Here is a 24,965-nt window from a genome sequence, read left to right on the forward strand (position 1 = left end):
GTTTACCGGGGGCAGCTGAGGACATGCCAGGATCCGGCTGCCATGGACACTTCCATCCCAGAATGACTTGTATTCAGAGGCATCCTACCTTGAACAGCGGAGGGAGAATGTAACCATTGTGGCTGGCAGCAACAGAGAACCTTCTCCTCCATAGATTTGTCTAATCCACTTTTACAGCCATCCAAGCTGGTTCCGGGTTATGTGGCCAACATGACTAAGCCGCTTCTGGCAAACCAGAGCAGCGCACAGAAATGCCATTTACCTTCCCGCTGGAGCGGTACCTATTTATCTACTTGCACTTTGACATGCTTTCGAACTGCTAGGTTGGCAGGAGCAGGGTCCGAGCAACGGGAGCTCACCCCGTCGCGGGGATTCGAACCGCCGGCCTTCTGATCGGCAAGTCCTAGGCTCTGTGGTTTAACCCACAGCACCATCTGCGTCCACTCAGGCCTCTTAGGAAGTAGCAATCTCTCTCTCTCTCTCTCTCTCTCTCTCTCTCTCTCTCTCTCTCTCTCTCTCTCTCTCACACACACACACACACAGAAGCTATTTCTCTGCTCCTAAAATTAAAAAACCAGCCTTCATCCCTCAGACCTCTGCTCCATCCTTAGGTGAAACACACAAAAGTGATTCACGTGTGATGTTCACTTAGAGCTTATCCACACCTACACTTTCCAGAGATCCACACTTTTTAAAGCATTTCCACCCCTGCACAAGCTTTCACCATGAAAACCCACTCTCTGAAGCTGAATCAGAGCTAATGTCAATCCGGGTCTTCCACGGACAGATGTTTGCTCTGACTCAGCTTTAAAGGGTGGGTTGTCGTGGGGAAAGATCTGGAGCAAAAAAGAAAGAATCAACACAGAATCAGAGTTGTAGAGTGGGAAGGGACCATTAGGGTCATCTAGTCCAACCCCCTGCAATGCAGGAATCTTTCACCCAATGTGGAACTTGAACCCACGATCCTGGCATTAAGAATCTCCTGCTTTACCAACTCAGCTATGCGCACACCCTTCCACACTTGCGCACGTGTACCAGAGACAATGTGTGCCTGTGTTCTGTTCAGTGGGTGGAGAAGCCTGTGGAGGATCCTTTGGAAGTGAAACTTCTCCTTCCAGTATTCCTGATCTGAAATGAAATGCTGGCACAGAAGGAAAAACCCCTCCTCTGCAAAATAATGTATTTTTATGCTATAGCCACAAGGTGGCAGCTCCTGAATTCAAAACCCAACGGAAAAGACATGTGCCAAACTTCTGCAGCTTCCTCAGTGTGCAGGTTCGTAGCAGTGCAGTTTTGTGCTGGAAGAAATTCAGACAGGCTCCAACTCTTCAGTCAGTTCAGTGCTTTACTGACAGGACCTCTAGGCTGTCATCTTTCCTACTAGATCTTTGATACTTCCACAATATTAACACATCACTGCCATCTAGAGGGGCAACTCAATAATGCAAGAAAAGTGGGATGAAAAGTTGGAGGCTTTCAGCAAGACGTTACAGGCTATGCACTCATTGGAAAGGAAGCAGTTCGTCCGCCTTAAAATTTTTGCAGGTGCAAACGGTATTGAGACTAGGGTCACCTTCATACCATATAGTTAAAATTCTGAGATATCACTTGAAATATACTCGGAGTCAAGAATGGATTTCATGCTCTTTATTCGGCTCATAGTGGTGAGGAGGAATGGAAGTTCCCCTAGAATGTCTGCCTTATATACATTATTTACACAATGGGCCCCACGTGATTGGCTAATTCCGGGATTCTCCTGTAGGCCAATCAGGTTGCGGATTGACTTCCACCTGGAGCTGGATTGGGTGGCTCCTGTGGACCAGTCAGACTGCTGCATTCTGGACCCTATTGTTCTAGGACCAATCAGACTGCTGCATTTTGAATCCTATTGTTCTAGGACCAATCAGACTGCTGCATTTTGAATCCTATTCAACTCAGTACATAACACCACTTTAAAGTGTAGTTTATAAAGGGGGCAGAGAAGTGTTAGGAGACCCCTGTTCCCCCTCCCTGAACTACATTTCCCAGAGTTCTTTGGAAACTGGCCCTTCCCTGTCGCAGGCATGTGATTAATGGAACACTTTCCCAGGCAGGTTTGGCTGGCGCCAACTTTGTCATCATTTCAGTACCACGCCAAAAACATTCTGTTTTCCTAGGCATTTGGATAGCAGCTATGACATTATATGACATTGTTAAATCTCCTTTCTATTTATTGTATTACTTTATTTCTTACCTTGATTATAAATCGCTTTGGGGCTTTCCCCCCTCCCTCTATATGACGTTCCTCTCTATATACGAAATTGCACTGGTCGTTTGTCACACTGTTGTTTTACATCATCAAACAACCCTACCTCTCCTCTGAAGATTCAGTTGAACCCACAGATAACACAATCCCATTTATTTCAATGAGTCTGCTCCAAGTTACTTAATGAAACTTATCAAGCACTTTGACCACTTTGACCAAACTGCGGGAGGCAGTGGAAGACAGGAGTGCCTGGCGTGCTCTGGTCCATGGGGTCACGAAGAGTCGGACACGACTAAATGACTAAACAACAACAAATCAAGCACTTTAATCATTGATTAAACTTTGAGATAAAACAGTGCAATTGGGACATACAAACACCATTTGCGTACCTTCAAAGGCACGGCTTAGTCATGAATCTGAATCAAAGTGCCCTGACTCCATCACAAACAATAACATAATCGGAAAAGGTTGGGTTTGGTAGTGTAATAAACAAAAATCTGTCCTTATTCCCTTATGGGGGTCACAAGAGCCCTTATAGAGTCCTTTGTAGGTTCTCCATCGGTAGGAGAAAATAACAGAGGCCAGCCAGAGAATACTGAGAAGCAAGGCAGCTAGTAAGCCTGATCTTTATTGAACTGTTGCAACAGGGTGCTCCCCTCACACACAGGAAAGGAGGAGGACCCAGAACAAAGGTGTGCCTGTCCTTTATAGACATTTTAAATTCCCTGCCCTGGAGCTCAATACCATCCCTCCATACATACATCACAGAAGGGGTGTAACCCAAGACCACCCCCCACAAACATCATACCTACATCACAGAAAAGGCGGTCTACAACAGGAATTTGAATGTTGTTGTTTTGCCTGTCGGCTAGGTTATCTGATCATGCCTTATCTGATTGCTTTGCCTGGTAGTCTGCCCATTCCTTTGAGATGGTGATTACCCAATTCCTGCCCTCCCTCCTTGCAGAGAAAACATTTGGTCAGTTTGGGAGTCAAAATGGTTTCAGGGCGGTCTTCCTGTGCTGCTCCAGACATGTGGTCCTCATATCTATGTACGTGCTAGATTGGTACATATATATATATATATATATATATATATATATATATATATAAAATGTAAAGGTAAAGGTACCCTGCCCGTATGAGCCCAGACTCTAGGGTTGTGCGCTCATCTCAATCTATAGGCCGGGAGCCAGCGCTGTCCACAGACATTTCCGGGTCACGTGGCCAGCGTGACAAGCTGCATCTGGTGAGCCAGCGCAGCACACGGAACGCCGTTTACCTTCCCGCTGGTAAGCGGTCCCTATTTATCTACTTGCACCCGGGGGTGCTTTCGAACTGCTAGGTGGGCAGGCGCTGGGACCGAACGATGGGAGCGCACCCCGCCGCGGGGATTCGAACTGCCAACCATGTGATCGGCAAGTCCTAGGCACTGAGGTTTTACCCACAGTGCCACCCACGTCCCTGCCCCCCCCCCAGTTTGAGAGTTAATTACTCAGTTTGGGGGTGGGTGGGGGCAGAAAATGGGGTTTGCAGTACACAATTGCACTAAAGCAGCACTCTACTTTGTCACCGGTTTGGAGTCAATCAGGTAAGGCTGGGTTTGGGGGTATATCTATGGCCCTTGGTTGACTGTCAATCACTCAGTTTTGGGGGGTGCAGAAAGCGGGGTTTGCGGCTCAAAATGGCATCAAACCTGCACATCACTTTGAGACCAGTTTGGAGGCAATCTGACAAGGTTGGGTTTTCAGCCATTTAATTGTGACCCCGGTTCGAGTGATAATTACCTAGTTTAGGGGGTGGCACAAAACGTGGGGCTTGTGGTGCAAAACAGCACAAAACCAGCGCTAAACTTTGGCATCAGTTTTTTAGGGGGGTTGGGATCTGAAATTTCAGGGGTGTTCAGTTTCAGAGCTGACAGCCTACCACTCCTCCTTTCCCGGCCAGACACTGCTAGCTTGGATGAAGAGAGAGTGAGTTGGAAGGCAGCCAAGGTGAAGCCCGGCTGCAAACAGATAAGATAGGCTCGGAAACTCTGCCCACTGACAGTGGGGAAGGGCAAATCCAGACTCTCAGTCCTTGCACTCGGCTCTGGGAAAGGCTCAGAGAAGAGTGGAAGAGGAGGGGTAGAAAGGCGAGTGTCACAGTCCGGTTCATGGGTGATTGAAGACCCGACGGGGGATGTCGGGACAGGGAGCAAGATGGTGGGGTGGGAGCAGGAACGGGAGTTCAGAAGCCAGGAGTCAGGAAGCCAAGAGTCTGGGGGTCAGGAAGCAAGGAGTCACAAAGTCAAGGGTCCGAGGTTCAAGAAGCAAGGAGTCACAAAGTCAAGGGTCCGAGGGTCGAGAAGTGAGGAGTCCAGGAGTCAGGAGTCTGAGGATCAAGAAGCAAGGAGTCACAAAGTCAGGGGCCTGAGGAACAAGAAGCAAGGAGTCACAAAATCAAGGGTCCGAGGTTCAAGTCACAAAGTCAAGGGTCCGAGGGTCGAGAAGCGAGGAGTCCAGGAGTCAGGGGTCTGAGGATCAAGAAGCAAGGAGTCACAAAGTCAGGGGTCTGAGGAACAAGAAGCAAGGAGTCCAGGAATCAGGGGTCTGAGGATCAAGAAGCAAGGAGTAACGAAGTCGAGGGTCTGAGGATCAAGAAGCGAGAAGTCACAAAGTCAGGGGTCTGAGGATCAAGAAACAAGGAGTCCAGGAGTCAAACGCAGCAAGGCAGGGAACGTGTTGCTGTGGCTGACCTTATATCCCTTCCTGGCTCTTGCTACCAGGTGCTGTGAGTTACCAATCAGCCTCACCTGTGTGGCTGCGCCTTGCCTCTTCAGAACAAATTTAGGAAGGCCCCAGTCCTGCAAAGTCCTACTGGTCACAGGGCCTGGCTCCTGCACACACTCCTGACAGTGAGGTTCTGGTGCTGTTCTTGTTGGAGGCAGGGTTCTGATTCAGACTAGAGCATCTATCGTTGCTGAGAGGGAGTGCAAAGCTCTGGGTATTTGCTTCTGTAAATAAAACTATCTTGAACTGACGGGAGTCTTGTTACTGCTGGTCAGCTGGCTCATTTCCAGGGATCTTTATAGGGGTCACACGTTAATGAAGCTGGTGGAGATGAATGAGCTGTCTTTGTGCATCTCCGCCTTTTCCTTTTTTTAATAAAAATATTTTTATTAGCAATTTCCATATTTTTATTAGCAATTTCCATATAACAGCTTATCAAAGCATATCTTAATCATTATTTCCCCCCTTCCCCCCCACCCCAAACACCCCTGCCCCAGAAACTTCCCGCAGCTCCTCTCTCTGATTTCTCAGCACATATTATTCTCTGCATACTGTAAAATTGTCTAAATCCTTATATTATCTTTCTACTATGTTAACAATCAATAAATTTGTGCATGTTTATTCAAAACCTGCCAAGGAGTCTGTTATGTACTGAGTTGAATAGAATCCTAATTGCAGCAGTCTGATTGGTCCTAGAACAATAGGGTCCAGAATGCAGCAGTCTGATTGGTCCGCAGGAGCCACCCAATCAAACTCCAGATAGAAGTGAATCTGCAACCTGATTGGCCTACAGGAGAATCCCAGAATTAGCCAATCACGTGGGGCCCATTGTGTAAATAATGTATATAAAGCAGACATTTCGGGGGAACTTCCATTCCTCCTCACTACTATGAGCTGAATAAAGAGCATGAAATCCACATTCGATTCCGAGTATATTTCAGAGTCCAATTCATTTTGGTTTTTTAAAAAAATAATTTGTAAAAAGTTCCCATTCTTCTTTGAAATCACAGTGCCTTATCTCGCAATTTGTATGTCAATTTAGCCAATTCTGCATAGTTCATTAATTTCTCTTGCCACTGTTCATTTGTCGGGGTTTCCTCGTTCTTCCATCCTTGTGCTATCAAGACTCTTGCCGCTGTTGTAGCAGACATAGATAAGTTCTTTCTTTTCCTTGGCAGGTCTTGTCCTACAATCTCTAACAAAAAAGCTTCTGTTTTTTTTTTTTTTTTGCAAATGTCATTCCGAACATTTTCTTCAATTCATTATATATCATTTCCCAAAATCATTTCCTTTTCCATAGCCGCTGGTGGGGTGGCATTGCATACCTGGCTTCAATTTGGTGCTCCTGCTGCCGAGCTTGCAATGTGCCCAACTTCCTGCTGTCTCGCCACTGCCCAATTGGTAAGCAGTGGTGATGTGTGGCATTGGAAAGTCACCTAAACCACCTCACCACTTCCTGCTGGGTACTGCTGCCAATCACACCCTGACCATATGTCTAATTTAAACCCTGATTTCTGGTTGGCCAGAAGCGGCGTAGTCATGCTGGCCACATGACCTGGAAGCTGAATGCCATCTCCCTCGGCCAGTAAAGCGAGATGAGTGCCGCAACCCCAGAGTTGGTCACAACTGGACCTAATGGTCAGGGGTCCCTTTACCTTTACCTATCATAGAATCATTGAATTGTAGAATTGGAAGGGACCCCAAGGCTTGTCTAGTAGCTAGCCCAAATCCCTACAATGCAGGAATCACATCTAAAGAACCCCTGGCAGATGCCCATTCAACCTCTGTTAAAAAACCTCTAATGAAGGAAAGCCTGCTGCCTTCTGAGGTTGTCCACTCCATTGTCAAACGGCTCCTACCCCCCAGAAAGTTCTCTCTGATATTGAGCTGATATTCCTATTCTTCTCAGTAGTGATGTATGGAAGTGAGAGCTGGACCACAAAGAAGGCGGAGAACGGAGAGAACGGATGCTTTTGAATTCTGGTTCTGGAGAACGGATGCTTTTGAATTCTGGTGCTGGAGGAGACTCTTGAGAGTCCCATGGACTGCAAGAAGATCAAACCTCTCCATTCTGAAGGAAATCAGCCCTGAGTGCTCACTGGAAGGACAGATCCTGAACCTGAGGCTCCAAGACTTTGGTCACCTCATGAGAAGAGAAGACTCCCTGGAAAAGACCCTGGTGTTGGGAAAGATGGAGGGCACAAGGAGAAGGGGACGACAGAGGACGAGATGGTTGGACAGTGTTCTCAAAGCTATTAACATGAGTTTGACAAAACTGCAGGAGGCAGTGGAAGACAGGAGTGCCTGGAGTGCTCTGGTCCATGGGGTCACGAAGAGTCGGAAACGACTAAACAACAACATAATTTGAATCCATTAGTTTGGGTCCTACCCAGTAGAAAACAAGCTTGCTCCATCTTCCTGGTGACAGCCCTTAAGATATTTGATGATGGGTTTCATGCAACCTCTCAGTCTTCTCCAGTCTAGACGTAGGACTCCCCAATGCAGTTGGAACATAGGAAAAAAGAGAGAATGTTATAAATGCTAATTAAAATGTGTATGCATCCCCCCAACCTCCAATCTGGATTTAGCGCCCAGATCTTCTCATGCCAGATTGGTTCCACTCCAAATACTGGACAGGGCCCTGACTACCATAAGGAGGGACATAATAACTCTAGTAATGAGAGAGATTTGCCAGAGATTCCGTATCTTCAGACATTGCTTGCAGGTTTGAAGTGCTTCCAATGTAGGTGTATGTGTGACCCAGCTGAGCCTTGATTAAAGGACCCAAACCAGGTGTGCTTCATAGGGCATCACTCACCTCCTTTCATGTGAGAAACACCTCTGATAAGCTCAACCTTCCCAGCAATTATTTGCAAGCTGCTGCAATTGTGGTTACAAGGAATCCTTTGCGGCTCTGTTTCTTTCCAGTAAAGGTGGGTGAAGAAGCAGTTGCTTCACCCAAAGTCGTAAACCAGTCTCTGTGCTGGGATAATAAAACAGAAACACTTGTTATGAATCTCTGTTTGGGTTCCTTGCCAAGAAATGACATTACTTCCTTAAAGGACTGGACAGAGATGGGATGTCTTTTTTTCCTGTGACCTGGGGCCTCTACAGACTTCTTTTTCACTGCACATTGCACATTCAGGATGGTTTGTGCTCTGAACAGTATTAGGGTATTCACAAAAGTTCCCAGGATTTGTTTCACTCAGCGATTGGGTTTTGCAGGACAGAGCTAGCACAGCTAACTTTTGCTACTAGGTCCCCCCCCTAAAGGTAAAGGACCCCTGGACGGTTAAGTCCAGTCAAAGGGGACTATGGGGTTGTGGCGCTCATCTCGCTTTCAGGCCAAGGGAGCCGGCGTTTGTCAACAGACAGCTTTCCGGGTCATGTGACCAGCATGACTTAACTGCTTCTGGCGCGACGGGACACCGTGACAGAAACCAGAGCGCACAGAAATGCCGTTTACCTTCCCACTGCAGTGGTACTTATTTATCTATTTGCACTGGTGTGCTTTCAAACTGCTAGGTTGGCAGGAGCTGGGACAGAGCAACAGGAGCTCATCCCATTGTGGGGATTCAAACCGCCGACCTTCTGATCGACAAGCCCAAGAGGTCAGGAAACCTTTTCAGCAGGGGGCTGGTCCACTGTCTCTCAGACTTTGTGGAGGGCCGGGCTATATCTTGGGGGGGGGGGACAAATTCCTATGGTGGATCTGTGGCCCTCCAGATGTTGTTAGATTCGATGGGGTTGGCTGGGAAACTGCCCTGAGTGCAAAATATTGTGTTGCACAACTATAACCAGGAGTAGGAGCCTGTCATTGCATTAGGCCTGTGCTCAGACATCTCCACTGGCTGCCGATTTGTTACCAGACCAAGTTGATGGTTTCACTCCTGATATATATAAAGCCCTTGACAGATTGAGGCCAGCTTAGTATGCAATGACATTGCTCCAGGAATGGGAAACATGCAACATTGCTGGAGAACAGGCTTCCATCCTCCTTGGACATTGCCCATGCCGGCTAAGGGGGAGGTGGATTCCAGCAAAATCTGTAAGGCTCCAAGAATCATGGGTCTAAACGTAGGTTCTGTTGCCTCTCCTGGTATGCCCCACAGAGGACCTTAAGGTCCATATATAGCAACACTCTAGAGGTCCCAGGCCCTAAGGAAGTTAGATTAGCCTCAACTAGAGTCAGGGCCTTCTCAACACTGGCTCCAATCCTGGTGGAATACTCTGTCTCATGAGACCAGGGCCCTGCGGGATCTGATTTCTTTCCGCAGGACTTGTAAGACAGAGTTGTTCCACCTGGCCTTTGGCTTGGAATCAGTTTGATTCGCTCCCCCTCTTTCTTTTTTCTTTCTCCTCCTATGAAGAGATTGCACCCTAATGTTTTAATGTTGTATCTTAATCTTTTAAATTGCATTTTAATCAACTTGTTTTTATTATTGGTTGTTAGCCACCCGGTTAGAGCCCAGTCTTGGCTGGGGAGGGCAGGGTATAAATAAAAATTCATCATCATCATCATCATTTATTGTAATTGCCGGACTACAACTTCCATTAGTCTTTACCAGTGTTCCCCAAAGTGGGCAAGATTCTCCCCGGCACTGGAGTTATCATCAGGTGGAAGTACAGTAGTGTCAGGTGGAATTGGATTAAAAAAAGGGGGGCAGGGGAGGCATAAAGAACGAAGAGAAGAGATTTTTGAAAAACCATTCATACAGGTTTCATCTGCTGCGCTTACCACCAGGCAGTGGTGTAGCGTGGGTTGTCAGCACCCGGGGCAAGGCAAGTAATTTGCGCCCCCTAACCCTTGGATTTTAGTAGGGGCAGAGAGCTGCGAGTGCGAGTGCCCCCCCAGATGTTGCGCCCGGTGCGGCCGGCCCCCCCTGCACCCCCATGCTACACCACTGCCACCAGGTCAGGTGTCATGGTGGGATGGCAACAACATCTCCTGTGGATTCGGCAGTTGTGCTAGAAGCAGGTTTTTTTCCTGGGCTTTGATGAACTCTTTTCAGCTACACCCGGGCCTGGGAAATGGATCTCAGCTTGCCTGCCTATTTGGCTGATGGCAGGCGGGCAGCAGCACCAGTTGCACCCCTGGGACTGATTGGGCTGAGCCAGGGGGACACTGAATATTTTTTCCCCTTGAAAAGAGGGCAGTAGGCCTCACAGCATTCATAAGGGGACAATTGGGCCAAAAATTATTAAAAGAATGGGATGTGCTAAAGAGTATATTAAAAAAACATTGTTCTGGAGTAAGCATATCGGTATGTGACGAATGAAGTTTTGCAGGGTTAAAGAAAGAGAAAAATGGTGCAAAAAGTATAAAAATAAAGGTAATCTACATTAGACACAACAATTTAGAAAGAGGAAAAATTTTGAGTGAGAGCTGGACCATAAAGAAGGCTGATCGCCGAAGAATGGATGCTTTTGAATTCTGGTGCTGGAGGAGACTCTTGAGAGTCCCATGGACTGCAAGAAGATCAAACCTATCCATGCTGAAGGAAATCAACCCTGAGTGCTCACTGGAAGGACAGATCCTGAAGCTGAGGCTCCAATACTTTGGCCACCTCATGAGAAGAGAAGACTCCCTGGAAAAGACCCTGATGTTGGGAAAGATGGAGGGCACAAGGCGAAGGGGACGACAGAGGATGAGATGGTTGGACAGTGTTCTCGAAGCTACTAACATGAGTTTGATCAAACTGTGGGAGGCAGTGGAAGACAGGAGGGCCGGGCGTGTTCTGGTCCAGGGGGTCACGAAGAGTCAGACATGACTAAACGACTAAACAACAAAAATTTTGAGGTCTTAGAACAAAGGAAGGAAGTCAATATGGGTATATGTACATAATGATTAGAATGATGATATGGTTTTATTTGTAGATGTGTGTTTTTGTTTTTTCTCTTGCGTTTTGTTTTTTTCTTGTTTGTACTGTTTTATTTTGGATTCAATGTTTGCGATTTTTGTTGTAGTTTTGCATTGAAAATAAAATATTAAAAAAATATTTAAAAAAGAAAAAAGAAAAGGGGGCAGTAGACCATACGCATTTGGGAACCTCTTGGTCTTGAGTCTTGGCCATGCTGGCTGTGGGTGAGGGGAGTTAGGGGTCTAAGTATCTAAATACCAAGTTAATTACTCAAATTGGTTTAGCTGGAGCCGTACACTCCTGGGATCACCAAATGCCTCTTCCCAGAGAGCAGCGCAGGATGGGGGTTCCAGCAAAAAGTCCTTTATCAGCACTATTCTAAGATTATGTCTGTTCGGAAATAACCTTAATTGGGTTCAGTGAAACCCGCACACAATAGGATAAAGAATGTCAGCCTTCCTAAGTTATTCCTCCCCGCCTCTGCATCTTCACACACCCATGCTACCACCCTCAGGTGAAGCGATGGTGGGATGAAAAACATCTTGTGAAACAAGGAAGTGAAAATAATTAGAGAGCGCCTATTAAACAGCTGACAATTAAACAGCTGACTGTTAATTTTAGGCTCCCAGAATTGAGCAATAATTATTTCCTCTATGCGCACCAGCGAACCGTATAAAAAGGGTTGTCCCCCAATGGGTTACACCAGAAGCACCCGATCCTCTGAAACCATCTCTTCGGATCCAGTAGGAAACCAGGTAATTTCTTTCCTTTTAATGGGCAAATGGTTCTGCAAATGCTTCTCTTCTCCGAAGGTTCTTCAATATCAGACTAACCTGATTTGATCTCTCCCCCCCCCCATACCCAACTTTTACCCAAAGTGAAATGTTGAGGGAAATTTCTGAGTTCCTCCCTGGGCAAAATTCTGGAGAAATGTCATAAAGAGTGTTTCAGTTGAGCTACTGTTTGGTGTTCCGATGCTTCTCGCTGATTTCGAATGTCCCCGGGGGACATCTTCTGGAGAAAAGAGTCTGTCCAGTTACCGTAACTGATAATGTTTGGGGACTCAACTTGGCACCAAACATTTCCTAAAGAGGACCTTCTGGTGGATTTGGAGCGCACTAGGGGAATATACGGGACGCGGGTGGCATTGTGGGTTAAACCACAGAGCATAGGACTTGCTGATCAGAAGGTTGGCGGTTCGAATCCCCACGATGGGGTGAGCTTCCGTTACTCAGTCCCACCTCCTGCCAACCTAGCAGTTTGAAAGCACGTCAAAGTGCAAGTAGATAAATAGGTACCACTCCGGCGGGAAGGTAAACGACATTTCTGTGCACTGCTCTGGTTCGCCAGAAGCGGCTTAGTCATGCTGGCCACATGACCTGGAAGCTGTACGCCGGCTCCCTCGGCCAATAAAGCGAGATGAGCACCGCAACCCCAGAGTCGGCCACGACTGGACCTAATGGTCAGGGGTCCCTTTACCTTTACCTTTAGGGGAATATATGGAGCTGCCCTCTTGAGATTCAGACTGCAGGTGCATCTAGTTCAAGTCCTGCCAGCACTGAATGACAGCTGAGTTTAATTGAAAGAACACAGATAAAACATAGAAGGTGTGTGTGTGTGTGTGTGTGTGTGTGTGTGTGTGTATGCTAAAAGCTATAACAGAAATGTAGTTTTGGAACATAGGACCAGGATTTTTTTAAATATCCATTTTCACTCTCCCCACCCCTTTCTCTGAAAGTAACACATAGTGTCTTCTTCTTCTTTGGTGATTCCATGTAGCCGAGTAAGATTGTCTTCCAGAAACATGGTTTTAACAGTTACAGATAGGTTTTATCTTTTATTAAACATGGTTTTAACAGTGAGTCTGTAAGGGACTGTGGAGGCCAATTCTGGATCCACACGTCCTTCCACAGTGGGGATATTGGTTTCCCAGCAGGATTGATCACGGTGAGGGTTTTCCAAGCGTGCCTTCCTCTTGGCACGTTTCTCCCTTGCGTCCTGAGTTCGAGTGTCTTCAAAGCCCATGACACCTTTGGTAAAGGCTGTTCTCCAGCTGGAACGCTTGCAGGCCAGTGCTTCCCAGTTGTCAGTATTTATACTACATTTTTAAAGATTTGCCTTGAAAGGGTCTTTAAACCACCTTTGATGACCACCAGCATTACACTTTCCATTTTAAAGTTTGGAATAGAGTAGTTAACACATAGTGCATTGCATTCTGGGTAACTTCTTGGAAGCCACATGGCCGTGGTGGGTTGGGACCAGAGGGAAAATTGAGGCTGGGGGCTGGAAGCTCAGGGTGGATAGAGGGGGGGGGGAGAGGAAAAGGTGGATGAAGCAACAGGTGCAAATATTACCTTTATGCAGTAGCCTAATATCTACTCACACAATCCCTCTCTGTCCTCTACCCAGGCATGACCAGAGTTGAAAAACACATTTCACACATACCAAAAAAAGGTTTGGGACGTGAAGGAGGGCTTTGTGAGGGATGCAGAGAAGAGGCATGGCTGCCAAGAGGGGTGTTTGATCTAGTAATAATAATAATAATAATAATAATAATAATAATAATAATAATGGAAGAGTTCTGAAGGCAGATAGAGAACCTTCAATGGCTGCATTCGACCCCTTGGCCTGAGGTTCCCTACATCTTCTTTAACCCAATTTTGCATATTATATCCGCTCTTCCGAAAACCTCATTCTTGGTAATAGACCTCATAACTGTAATAAACTTGATGCAATAGATAGAACACAGTAGAAAAGGTTTGAGTGAAAACACTGCGGAAATCAGGGGTGGGAAGTCAATTTATGAAACGATGTAGCTGTCTGGTACGAAGATGATTGTGAAAATGTATGAAAAAGTTAATAACAAAATTATACTGCAATAACCTCATTTCAGATCTTTCCCAACCAGCTTCAAGATGTCTCTGCTGAATGACGGTATCTTGTTGGAGGACTTCTATGACCCAGAAATGGAAGGCCTGGACTCCTTCTATCAGTATCCGTACTGCTACCGACCACGTCAGCGTAGCTGCTACTACCCTAGGGGTTATGGCTATGGCTATGGCGGCGGCTATGGCGGCGGCTATGGTTCCAAGTGGCGCCCTGGCTACACTTGGCAATATCCACAGTACTGCCCCCCACAGTATTATGGCCCCGGTCGCTGGCCATGTTACTACCCTGGTAAGAGGTGGCCATGTTAAGTCCAGATGAAACATGGATGATCCAGGAAAGAAGAGGCAGGATTCTGACCCGCAGCTGAATGAATGGACACAATAGTCAGAATTGCTGAGAACTCCAGAGGCCCTACTGTTCAGCCAGTGGGATTTGTGAGGTCTCCGCACTTCTGTTAATGCTTCATGCTTGGACTTTATTCCTTTGGTTCCCCCTGTTTCCTGGCGTCTTGTATCCCAGCCGTTGGTGCTATGCTAGGACTCTCTACCAAATTGTGTTTCGGCAGCGCTTGGCTGCAGGAGGCTCATCGCATAATAGCAACCAGCTCCGCTTTTTTGTTGTCGCCTCGATCCATGATGATGTATATCAGCTTTCCAAGAGGCAAGATGTTTCATATCTCTGTTACTGCTGCATGTTTTTCAACTGCAACAGGCCATTTCCACTGGCTCCTTCCTTTATATCCTCAATAAAAATTTCAGCATCTCCTAGAGCAAAATGGTTTTGTCTACTTCTCTTCATTTTCTATCACAAGAGTATTCAGTGGTGGGCCTCTGTATGCTGTTGGGGTTCACCTCACAGCAGCCCCACCCAAGATGGCCAATGGTCAGAGGTGGTGAGGGCTGATATCCCACAACTTCTGCAGGGCACCATGTAAACTATCCTTGCTCTTTGACAAGGGAACCTGTGCTAAAGACAACTGGTTGATTACCAAAATCATTTCTAGATACATTCTAGGGATCAGGGGTAGGCAATAGTAGTAGTAGTAGTAATTAACAATAATAATATTTATACCCCATCCATCTGGCTGGGTTTCCCAAGCTACTCTGGGTGACTTTCAGCACATATGAAAATATAATAAAATGTCAAACATAAAAAAAATCCCAATACAGGGATGCCTTGTCTGGTAATATTCAATTTTCATCCTCCTGGATGAAACAACAATATATTATACCCCGCCTGTGATGGGACAATGAGCTACTTGTGCGTAAAAGGGGTCGGTCCCTCAGAGTTTGCTCAGCGTAGCAAAGCTCTGCCTTGAGCGGAGCCCTTTGACATGGCTCCGTCAGTCGCTGGTAGAATCCGACAGTGGGCGCCTGCGGAAACGCTTCCAGCATAAAAGCTGCTTAACGGAAACACGTCTCCTGGATTCCCTGCGTGACAGTTTTCGGCGAGGGGTGGGGGTTCCTAAAGGGGGCCTTGATACCTCTTCGCTGTTCTCACTGGAAGTGTCCCAGAGCCTCTCCTCCCATTCCCTTCCCCTTGGAGCTCCTGCTCCCCCCCTACTGGTTCCCTCTTCTGCTGCAGAGTCTCTCCTATTCTCCTGGAGCCCTTCCGCCACCTGTTCTTCCGATGGCAATTTCCTGACACCGCCCATCTGGCTGAGTTTCCCCAGCCACTCTGGGCAGCTCCCAACAGAACATTAAAAGCAAGATAAAACATTAAACATCACAAACTTCCCTAAACAGGACTGCCTTCAGATGTCTTCTAAAAGTCAGATAGTTGTTTATTTCCTTCACAGCTGATGGGAGGGCATTCCACAGGGAGGGCACCATCACTGAGAAGGCCCTATGCCTGGTTGCCTGTAATCTCACTGCTCGCAGTGAGGGAACCGCCAGAAGGCCCTCGGCGCTGGACCTCAGTGTCTGGGCTGAACGATGGAGGTGGAGACGCTCCTTCAGATATACTGGGCCGAGGCCCTTTAGGGCTTTAAAGGTCAGCACCAACACTTTGAATTGTGCTTGGAAACGTACTGGGAGCCAATGTAGGTCTTTCAGGACCAGTGTTATATGGTTTCGGCAGCCGGTCCCAGTCACCAGTCTAGCTGCTGCATTCTGGATTCATTGCAGTTACTGAGTCACCTTCAAAGGTAGCCCCACACAGAGCGCATTGCAGTAGTCCAAGCAGGAGATAACCAGAGCATGTACCACTCTGGCGAGACAGTCCTTGGGCAGGGAGGGTCACAGCCTGCATACTAGATGGAGCTGGTAGACAGCTGCCCTGGACCTGCGCCTCCATGGACTGCTGTGAGTCCAAAATGACTCCCAGGCTGGAGACCTGGTCCTTCAGGGGCACAGTTACCCGATTCAGGAGCAGGAAGTCCCCCACATCTGCCCGCCCCCTGTCCCCACAAAACAGTTCTTCTGTCTTGTCAGGATTCAACCTTAATCTGTTAGCCGCCATCCAACCTCCAACCACCTCCAGACACTCACACAGGACATCCACTGCCTTCACTGGTCCTGATTTGAAAGAGAGGTAGAGCTGGGTATCATCCGCATACTGATGAACACCCAGCCCAAACCCCCAGATGACCTCTCCCAGTGGCTGCGTATAGATGTTAAAAAGCATGGGGGAGAGGACGGAACCCCGAGGCACCCCACAAGTGAAAGCCCAGGGGTCTGAACACTCACCCCCCTGTTGGCATGCAGAGAGTTGCAAGGCCAGCTGGCTAGCCCCAGCTGGGTCGCCTCCTTCCAGCCATCCCACTACAAAGACCCATCGGTCTCTAATCCGACGTAAATCAGTGAACCAGGCTTCAAAGCCAGGGCATACTATATCAGCAGATCGAACTGTGCACACAGAATAGGAGTGAGGCTTGTGGAAGCTATACACACAACGGAAGTTCCCAGCAAGCTGTGCTGGTATGTAAACAGACATGTGACATGCAACAGTTCCATGTCTGCAACTAAAGGTGGAATGGAATTTTCCAACACACACCCTCCACCATGTTCTGGACATGGCCCAGGAGGAAGGAGCAGAACCACTGTTTAACAGTGCCCCCAGCTCCTGGCCCCTCTAGACGGTCCAGAAGGATGTGGTGGTCAATGGTATCAAAGGCCTCTGAGAGATCCAGCAGAACTAGGAAACAGCTCTCACCTTTGTCCCTAGCCCGCTGGAGATCATTGACCAGCGCAACCAAGACAGTTTCAGTCCCATGATGAGGCCCGAATCCCGACTGGAAGGGATCCAAATGGTCCACATCCTCCAGGTGTTCTTGGAGTTGTTCAGCAACCACCTGCTCAATCACCTTGCCCAAGAATGGAAGATTTGAGACTGGTCCAAAAATGGTTTTTTAAGAAGCGGTTTAACGACCGCCTCTTTAAGTGGGTCTGGGAAGAATCCCTCACAGAGGGAAGCATTCACCACTCTGCAGAGCCCATTGTCTAGCCTTTCCCGGCTCGCTTTTATGAGCCAGGATGGGCAAGGATCAAGGAGACAGGTGGTCAGTTTCACTTGTCCAAGCAGACTGTCCACATCCTCAGAGGTAACAGATTGGAATTGATCCCATGCTACTTGACTTGACTAGACTAGACTAGACTAGACTAGGACTTTAGCACTTTTTGCTGTGTTATTTATATGGGTAAAAAGCCCACCCAGGATGGGCAGCCACTGACCCATACTGTCAGAGCTGCCCAAGGTCCCAGCTCACAGAGGACCAACGCCAGTTGGTTTCCGCTTGCCCTCACAGTAAATTTCACCAATCAGTGGTCATCCCAGCAACTGCTGGCTGCCTGGCCTGCTCTCCCAGTAGTTTTACAAAGTGATCCACCCAATGTTGCGTCATTATGGTGGCATCTAATGTTGATCTTGTGTTGTTCATGGCCCCGGACACCAGTTCCCAAAATTTATCCTCCCTTTGCTCAGACACCACTAGCATCAGCTACTGCCACTGTCTTCTCACTATAGGAACTTAAGAAACTTAAGGAACTTCTTCTATACTGCTCTGACTCATGTTTATCTTGTTAATTTCAAAGGGTTCCCCCCCCCCTGAAAAGTCCTGATAGCCCTTAACAGGCACTTGTTTGCTTTTCTGCACTGCCCGTAGAACCAGACTTTCTCGTTCTCCTGTATTCCCTTGGCAGCATTTGAATTGATCAGATGAGGTCTGGTAACTGGAGTAATATGCATGTAGTCCACCAGCGGATTGGACAAATCGCTTATGAAATAGTGTTGCAATCTCATCCTATGAACACCTGCCAGGATCCTGCGTATCTTATCGTTCATGTTCAGAGACCGTTTCACTCTCGTCACACCCAGGGATTAACAAGGAAATAGGCTAAAGTAGCCGCTGAAAACAGGGAGTGGTCATTTTCTGTTCTTACCGGCGCATTAATTTTTTTTGCCAAGTTGAAAAGCGAGGCCGACACAACGAAGTAGTCTATGACGCTTCCGCCCTTATTTTGTAAAAAGGTAAGCTGGCAGTTAGAAGAGTCATCTGGACTCCCATTTAATTTATATATATTTGTTGTTGTTTAGTCGTTTAGTCGTGTCCGACTCTTCATGACCCCATGGACCAGAGCACGCCAGGCACTCCTGTCTTCCACTGCCTCCCGCAGTTTGGTCAAACTCATGCTGGTAGCTTCGAGAACACTGTCCAACCATCTCGTCCTCTGTCGTCCCCTTCTCCTTGTGCCCTCCATCTTTCCCAACATCAGGGTGTTTTCCAGGGAGTCTTCTCTTCTCATGAGGTGGCCAAAGTCTTGGAGCCTCAGCTTCAGGATCTGTCCTTCCAGTGAGCACTCAGGGCTGATTTCCTTCAGAATGGAGAGGTTTGATCTTTTTGCAGTCCATGGGACTCTCAAGAGTCTCCTCCAGCACCATAATTCAAAAGCATCCATTCTTCGGCGACCAGCCTTCTTTATGGTCCAGCTCTCACTTCCATACATCACTACTGGGAAAACCATGGCTTTAACTATACGGACCTTTGTTGGCAAGGTGATGTCTCTGCTTTTTAAGATGCTGTCTAGGTTTGTCATTGCTTTTCTCCCAAGAAGCAGGTGTCTTTTAATTTTGTGGCTGCTGTCACCATCTGCAGTGATCATGGAGCCCAAGAAAGTAAAATTTCTCACTGCCTCCATTTCTTCCCCTTCTATTTGCCAGGAGGTGATGGGACCAGTGGCCATGATCTTCATATATATATATATATATATATATATATATATATATATATATATATATATATATATAAAATTTGTGCAGGAAGACCCATTCCAGCAGTTCCAGTTCCTGATGACTGACTCTCTCGTCCATAGAAGTTAATGGGAAGAGGAAGATTTCCTCCGTGCTAAGCCCCTGTCCCTGGTAGTGTAATTCCCTCTGAGCTGTCTCCAATGCAGGCATTGAAATCTGAGCAGACATTTCACAATAATGTGTTCTAGAGGTTTTGTCAGATCCAACCAAATGCTAATGCAGAAAAAATGAACCTCCTGCCACAGCACAAAACTGCAATGGCAGGAAATATTTATAAAGCAAGCCAGACTCTACTACAATAATTTCCCCAGCTAGATCAGATGGTCAGGGCCCTCGTTCCTCACCCCTTTGAAGACTTCTTGCCTGCTGGGAGACTAAACTGGTAAATAATAATAATAATAATAATAATAATAATAATAATAATAATAATAAAAAATTTATTATTTATACCCTGTCATCTGGCTGGATTTACCCAGCCACTCTGGGTGGCACCCAACAGATTAAAAAACAGAATAAAACATCAAATATTAAAAACTTCCCTGAACAGATGCATGGGGTTAGTTTCTTGCAGCCAAGTCTCTTGTAGGCAAATAGTAACATTTTGTTTTGTTTTGCATGAACTCTGTTAAATCTTTTCCCCCTTCTCACCCCACCAGATTCCAAGTAAGACTAGTGAGATCTTTCTGGGAGCTTCCAAGTTAATGACAAAGTCTTTCTGGCAGTCTTACAGTAGTGCAAGCATTGCTGTACCTGTTTCCCCAGCTTTTGACCATGAGAGTGCCTCAGTGGCGTAGCGTGGGGGGTGCAGGGGGGGCCGGCCGCACTGGGTGCAACATCTGGGGGTTAGGGTTAGGGGGCGCAAATCCACGGGTTAGGGAGCGCAAATTCACGGGTTAGGGGGCGCAAATTACTTGCCTTGCCCCGGGTGCTGACAACCCATTCTACGCCACTGGAGTGCCTTAACTGCAGAGCTTATAGGAGAGTGACCAATTCTCAGTTCCCCTTCCCTGGATAAGAAACTTCTGCAGTCTTAGACCAGATCCAGATGTTATTGGGGGAGTCGTTAAACGCCGGGGTCTCAACCCTTTGTCGTACCCTGCCTCTGTCACTCTGTCTTACATTTCTGGGCCTCTCAGTCCAACTTCCATTATGTGTTGGGGATGTTATGTTCCTCTGTTACACCCAGCATTTGTGTAGGCCCCTTTTAACTCAAAAAGGACATCTCTATTTGCAAACAAATATGCGGACCAGGGGAATCCAACTGCTTAATTAAAACAAAGCATCGCAAAGGCCCATGGTGGGTGTTGACGCGATGTGATTTCTGCCCAGTGCTCTGAATGTCAAAGTGAAGAAATTCAATGAAGCGCGGGTAAAAGGCGGGAATAACTATTTATGGGGGATGGGGTGGCGCTGTGGGTTAAACCACAGAGCCTAGGACTTGCCGATCAGAAGGTCGGTGGTTCGAATCCCCGCGACGGGGTGAGCTTCTGTTGCTCGGTAACCTAGCAGTTTGAAAGCACGTCAAAGTGCAAGTAGATAAATAGGTACCACTCTGGCGGGAAGGTAAACAGCGTTTCCGTGCACTGCTCTGGTTTGCCAGAAGCGGCTTAGTGATGCTGGCCACATGACCCGGAAGCTGTACGCCGGCTCCCTTGGCCAGTAAAGCGAGATGAGCGCCGTAACTCCAGAGTCGGTCATGACTGGACCTAACGGTCAGGGGTCCCTTTACCTTTACCTATATCAAAGACAAGAATTCATCTTGTTTTCCATGAAAACCAGTTCAGTACTGCCCTTCTGATCATACAAGCCCACCCAGTTGCAACAAAAGTCATTGTCAAGTTTCATAGATGGTCCTATGAGCCAGTGTGGTGAAGTGGTTAAGAGCGGTAGTAATGTAATCTGGGGAACTGGGTTCGCGTCTCCGCTCCTCCACATGCAGCTGCTGGGTGACCTTGGGCCAGTCACACTTCTGTGAAGTCTCTCAGCCCCACTCACCTCACAGAGTGTTTGTTGTGGGGAGGAAGGGAAAGGAGAATGTTAGCCGCTTTGAGACTCCTGAAGGGGAGTGAAAGGCGGGATATCAAATCCAAACTCTTCTTCTTCTTCTTCTAAAATGTCCCACATGTCCACTAGCAGTTTGGTCTCAGACCTCACCGGTCCACTGGACTTCAGAACTGGCCACATGTGTGATCACCTCAAGCCCTGGGAACACCATGAGGATTTGAATTAGCTCCCTTCAGATGAGGGACTCTCTATAGTAGTTATCACACCAGCATGAGAACATTCAAGTGGTTTCTGAACACCCAGAGAGCAGTCAGAAAAAGCTGCCCAGGCAGTAAAACATTGCTTGGTTACAAAATGGTAAAAGACCCTAAACTATTGGTATACAAAAAGCCCTAGTTTCAGATTCCATCCATGTCTGAAAGAAAAGTGGCTGGTTAAAGCCATGCGGCTGAGCAGAAGCAACCAGTGCAGCCCTCCTCACATAGTGAATCCACATATAGAGTGAGTACGACAAAAGGCTTGCTTGCCCATTTCCTCCCAAGGCGAGGGGAAGTGACATAAGCTAAGGCCGGCAGGACAGTTTACTCTATGACATTAACCCCTTGAGGCATTTATTAGACTCAAGTATGCTGGTTGTGTGAGGCTGGCAACTCTACAGATCAGAGGATCAGACCTTCCAAGTATCCCTGTTTTTCAGGGACAGTCCTGGATTTACAGAAGCAATCCCAGTTTTTGTTTTGATCCCAGAATGCCCCACTTTTCCTTAGGACAGGCATAGGCAAACTCGGCCCTCCGGATGTTTTGGGACTACAACTCCCATCATCCCTAGCTAACAGGACCAGTGGTCAGGGATGATGGGAGTTGCATTCCAAAACATCTGGAAGGCTGAGTTTGCCTATGCCTACCTTAAAGCTAAGGTAAAGGGACCCCTGACCACTAGGTCCAGTCGTGACCGACTCTGGGGTTGCAGCGCTCATCTTGCTTTACTGGCTGAGGGAGCCAGCGTACAGCTTCCGGGTCATGTGGCCAGCATGACTAAGCCGCTTCTGGCGAACCAGAGCAGCACACGGAAACACCGTTTACCTTCCCGCTGGAGTGGTACCTATTTATCTATTTGCACTTTGATGTGCTTTCGAACTGCTAGGTTGGCAGGAGCTGGGACAGAGCAACGGGAGCTCACCCCGTCCTGGGGATTCGAACTGCCAACCTTCCGATCAGCAAGTCCTAGGCTCTGTGGTTTAGACCACTGATGTCCTTATTGGAATAATGTTGGATGGTATGGAGGATGATCCTCATGATGAGGATGTTCAGTAAAACTGCCTTGGCTGTACACGCCTGTTCCCTCCTAGAAAGGGGTGTCTGCAGCCAGTTTCAGAACTGAACCCTCTGCTTCTGCCAATCAGCTACCATCTGATGGGTGTGATTTGGAGGGAAACGGCCTTGCAGGCCAATTAGGATCCCACTTGTGGCTTGAGATTAGCTTGTGAGCCAGAAACTTCCCACTGTAGCTTTTCCATGGCAGGGACGCAGCCTTTTCGCCTTTGATCCCACCCACTTAATTCCTTTGGCCTCATCCACTGCTGTTATGCAACCCCTGAGATGTTCCCATGGTCAGTTGTGCTTCCCTGAGCTGAAAAAGGGCCTCATCCTTGCGCTTTCACTGGAGGAAACAACACTTGGCCTTGGGCTCCATGTAGATGTTTCAGAACAGGACACCTGCATGCTTATCAGCCCACACTTGTCATCTGGTGTGCGGTTGCATTCCGAATCTGTTTTCGAGCTGTCTTCAAAGGCGGCTGCTTGTAGAACATGTTGTAATGATCTAATCTGGAAGTTGCCGAAGCTGGGTGACGGCAACCAAGCCTGTTTCTTCCAATGGATAAACGATGATGATAAAATATAGCTGTTGTGATTCTCAATTAATACCTTGTGCATGCTCTCTCAGCCTGCCACACCCTCCAGGAACACGAGAAGAGAAGAACCTGATGGTCAGTCAGGTGTCTGTAGGAAATCCTCAAGCACAAAAACAACTCCCTCACCTGTGGTTTCTAGCCTCTGACAATGAAGGCAGAGCTTCACCCGCGAGGTTAGTAGTCATTGATACTCAGTGCCAGATCTAAAGGTAAAGGTAAAGGGACCCCTGACCATTAGGTCCAGCCGTGGCCGACTCTGGGGTTGCGGCGCTCATCTCGCTTTATTGGTCGAGGAAGCCGGCATACAGCTTCTGGGTCATGTGGCCAGCATGACTAAGCCGCTTCTGGTGAAGCCAAAGCAGCACACGGAAACGCCGTTTACCTTCCCGCCGGAGTGGTACCTAGTTATCTACTTGCACTTTGACGTGCTTTTGAATTGCTAGGTTGGCAGGAGCAGGGACCAAGCAATGGGAGATCACCCTGTCCCGGGGATTCGAACCGCCGACCTTCTGATCAGCAAGTCCTAGGCTCTGTGGTTTAACCCACAGCGCCACCTTTAGTGCCAGATTTACATATAAGCTAAACAAGCTATAGTTTAGGACCCCACTTTCTTGCCCCCCCAATATACTTCTTCTTAATTGTATTTCAGTTCAACAATTATTTTGCTAAAATACATATTTTTTTATGTGCAAATGGCTCTGCACATTCACCGGAAGAAGGACAATAACGTACTCTCCATCAGTCCTCCGGTGAAAAGAGGGATATTTCTTTCCATAGCTGTCAACTTACAGATTTCAAAATAAGGGACCAGCAGCCTTGAAAATAAGGGATCAGCAGCCAAAATAAGGGATCAACAATTACTTTGATAAAATACATATTTTGTTTTGTGCAAATGGCTTTAGATACCTATGAGGTATCTATATTCAACACAAAAAAACAGCGACGATTTGTTGTTGACAAAGGACAGCTGGACATAGAAAGGGCCCCATGACCTTCAGTAGTTTAGGGCCTCATCAAACCTAAATCTGGCCCTGTTGATACTCCTAACCTTCCCTTTTGTGACTTTGTTTAATCCTCTTTTAAAGCAATCCAGGTTTGCGGTCATCAAGAGTCTCTTATGGGGAAGAGTGCCATAGTTTAATGATAAGCTGTATGAAGAAAACACATTCTTTTATCTGTCCTGAATCTTCCCACATTCAGCTTCGGGAGATTTCCATGAGCTCTAGTGTTATGAGAGAGGGGGGAAGAAGATTTAGAAGAATAATTAGAAGAAGGATTAGAATTAGAATTTATATACCGCCCTATATCTGGAGGTCTCAGAGCGGCTCACAGAAAAGATCACAATACAGTCGTACCTTGGAATGGAATCCGTTCTGGAAGTCCGTTTGACTTCCGAAATGTTCAAAAACCAAATTGCGGCTTCTGATTGGCTGCAGGAAGCTCCTGCAGCCAATCGGAAGCCCCCTCAGCTGTTTGAGTCTGAAAAGAACGTTCACTAACCGGAACAGTCACTTCCGGGTTTGCGGTGTTCGGAAGCCAAAACGTCCGAGTTCTAGGGCATACGGGATTCAAGGTACGGGATTCAAGGTAACCCCCCCAAGAGCCACATTTTAAAAGGGTATAGGATGTTTAACAGATTAACCAAAGGCCTGGTTAAAAAGGAATGTTTTTGCCTGGTGCCTAAATCACACAATCAATCAATCAATCAATCAATCAGTCAGTCAGTCATAAAACGAAAAACAAGCCACAGACACAAAAATGAAAAAGCCACACAAACAAAAACTCAAAGAAATAGCAAAAACAAAAGCACCAAATATCATCTCAGAGCACTGCAATGAGAAATGGAAGGCTTTCATTACGATGCGGGGGGGGGGGACTTAAATTTGCTGCTTAAGGGTAAAACGGAAGGAAGAAATCCTTAATTACTATGCGGGGGACTCAAATTTGCTGTGCAACAGTGAAAATGGAAGCTCAGGAGCACGTTCGGCTTCCGAGCAAAGTTCGAAAACTGGAGCACCTACTTCCAGGTTTGCAG

The 24,965-nt window shown here is 47.2% G+C and overlaps 1 long non-coding RNA gene across 1 annotated transcript; it reads left to right on the forward strand.

Annotated features, from left to right (window-relative positions):
• Window positions 1-11,498: 11,498 nt before the first annotated feature.
• On the forward strand, window positions 11,499-14,541 carry LOC309358715. Its single transcript, XR_014163510.1, has 2 exons — window positions 11,499-11,632; window positions 13,771-14,541. It is a non-coding gene; the product is annotated as an uncharacterized lncRNA (long non-coding RNA).
• The last annotated feature ends 10,424 nt before the right edge of the window (window positions 14,542-24,965 follow it).

The sequence above is a fragment of the Podarcis melisellensis genome (genome assembly GCF_964234715.1).
Source record: "Podarcis melisellensis genome assembly, chromosome: 16".
Classification (NCBI taxonomy): Eukaryota; Metazoa; Chordata; class Lepidosauria; order Squamata; family Lacertidae; genus Podarcis; species Podarcis melisellensis.